Here is a 2,339-nt window from a genome sequence, read left to right as displayed (position 1 = left end):
TGTTTCTCCAGCTGAATCTCCAATGCAGATGCAAAATCAGCAAAGAATTTATCATTATGATGACAAAGAGGTTTGAGGGTTCACTGCTTGGCCAAAAGATGTAGAAATAACTGAGTGAATCTCACATGCATTAAGACTAAATACAGAGCTAAAGGATTCAACCTATCAACAAAGAAGAGAATGAAAATTGATATTGAATAAAACAAACTAAACAATCATAACAAGAACAGGTTAATTAAGGTTTCAGATATATTACCGGCTTTACCCACTTGGTAAGATGGGTGATAACACAACCATGAGGATGAGAGTCTAAACCTCCTCTGACAAAGGGGTTGCTTCATTGTGTGCGTTCATTGTGTGTGTGTGCATTGGTGGTATAGTGGTAAGCATAGCTGCCTTCCATGCAGTTGACCCGGGTTCGGTTCCCAGCCAATGCATCGCCAAGTGTTTAGGGGTGGAGCGGTGGTTCTGTGGCTGGCAGAGGAACCCTACTCTGTTGGGCTCCTGAGCAAGGCCCTTAACCCCAGGGGCGCTGTACAATTGCTGACCCTGTGCTCTGACCCCTGTCTGTGTGTCTCAATGAGAGCAAGCTGGGGTATGTGAAAAGACTAATTCCTAATGCAAGAAATTGTATGTGGCTAATAAAGTGATCTGATTAGTTGTGGTGTTATGATGAATACTGATATAGATGGACTAGTTGTTTCTAAGTTAAAATCAGGTATTATATGCATTACTGGAAGCCTTTAAGCGATCAAACAGCAGCACAGAGTACAATCTCCACCATTTTTTCCTGCTTGAAGAACACACAGTCACGGTGTTCTTTAAAGTCCACATATTAGTCACATATAGATAACCAATATACTTTAGCCTTATTATCTCAAAGAACGTAGATAAGAATAACATATCAGACTGTTTCCCCTACAATGAGTCGGTTGTACTCTATGTAGTGCCACATTACTCATTGTTTTCTGCTTATAAACATAAAAACAGTTTTAGAGCCATTTTATCTTGTTTTACTCTTATTGTTCTTCAAAACTAAATAAGGTACAATATACTATACCTTTAAAATTTACAGATGCTATCATACGAATCATTCTTGTTCTGTGTTATTACAAGCCACAGCCCATAGCTGACGTCTAGCTGTCCGAGCTCACACCTCCCTTGACTTCAACCCGTTCATATTTCTTAAATTACTACGAAACATCAGTCTCGAATCATATCGGATAATTTTTGTTCACTGTACACTAATAACTGTTGAAGGCAGCAGTCATTACTATGACTCATTTTACTTTGAATCATTTCCTTAAAGAAAAGTACCGAGAATTACACAGCTTTTTCTGAAGTTGTTTTCCTGCTTCCCTAACAGGTTCCTAACCGCGCTTCCCACCATATCCAAGGATATACTTCAGTCAAAATGAAACAGGTAGGATGGATGTATTGTGACAAACCACACCGTTGTTGGTTTTACTTTATTGTTTTTCATATTTACTCTAAGTTTATAGAGATATAAAAATGTTTAGAATGTTTATTTTAAATGCGCGTATGGTCAAATATGGGTCATGAATTGAGATTTTACCTACTATTTATGTACTTTTAGCGACAAAGTCAAAATTAAACCGGCTTAGTGTGTGGTGATTCTGTTAGCTGGAATGGATTCATTTCATAATTCTGGCGAATACGAGTTTTGTTGAATCGTAAAGTAGAAATTACTTTTGACAGAACAAAATGGAAAAAAAAAACTATTCTTAAACATTTTAAAATACGACGAAACATAATATTATGGTACATTATGAAATACTTGAAATAGAACAGAAATTGTCATCAGTATGTTGTTTTTTTATGACAATGTAGCTGCATTACGCTCCTTTTTTGACATATTGGTAAAAATAACTAGAAGATTAAATCATTATAGAATAATAAATGGAAGTTATAAAACTAAGAATATAAATATTAAAACACTTAAATTCCAAGAAAGCTTCATGTATGTCAACAAAACTTCTTTTCCCGACAAAACTCTGTTATAAGGGGAATTTAATGAGTCAGAATCCCCTCATGTGTCTGATTAGCTGACATTTTGTTGGGCATTGGTTACTTGATGTTTTAAATAAATTAAGTCATTGTTACATATGGGCAAGAGATTATTATCAGTCTGATCGCTGCATGTGATTTACAGTACTGTATATCTTACATTTTTTGGGGGTACCATTAACGTATTAAAAGGTTACTTTGCAATGAAGTCTTGAAATAACAGCCTGTTTTCTCCAACGTTACCGCCGGACCCTTATTAGTGAGTGAATGTCTGCTGGATTATTTACATTACAACGATGAATTCGCCTCAG

The 2,339-nt window shown here is 36.0% G+C and overlaps 1 non-coding gene across 1 annotated transcript; it reads left to right on the top strand.

The window, feature by feature from the left end:
- Nucleotides 1–365: 365 nt before the first annotated feature.
- Nucleotides 366–437, top strand: trnag-ucc (transfer RNA glycine (anticodon UCC)). The gene has a single exon. It is a non-coding gene; the product is annotated as a tRNA-Gly (tRNA).
- The last annotated feature ends 1,902 nt before the right edge of the window (nt 438–2,339 follow it).

The sequence above is a fragment of the Lepisosteus platostomus genome, chromosome 1 (genome assembly GCF_059453375.1).
Source record: "Lepisosteus platostomus isolate fLepPlt1 chromosome 1, fLepPlt1.hap1, whole genome shotgun sequence".
NCBI lineage: Eukaryota > Metazoa > Chordata > Actinopteri > Semionotiformes > Lepisosteidae > Lepisosteus > Lepisosteus platostomus.
The sequence above is the reverse complement of the archived record's forward strand: the minus strand, read 5'-3'. Positions and strand labels throughout refer to the sequence as shown.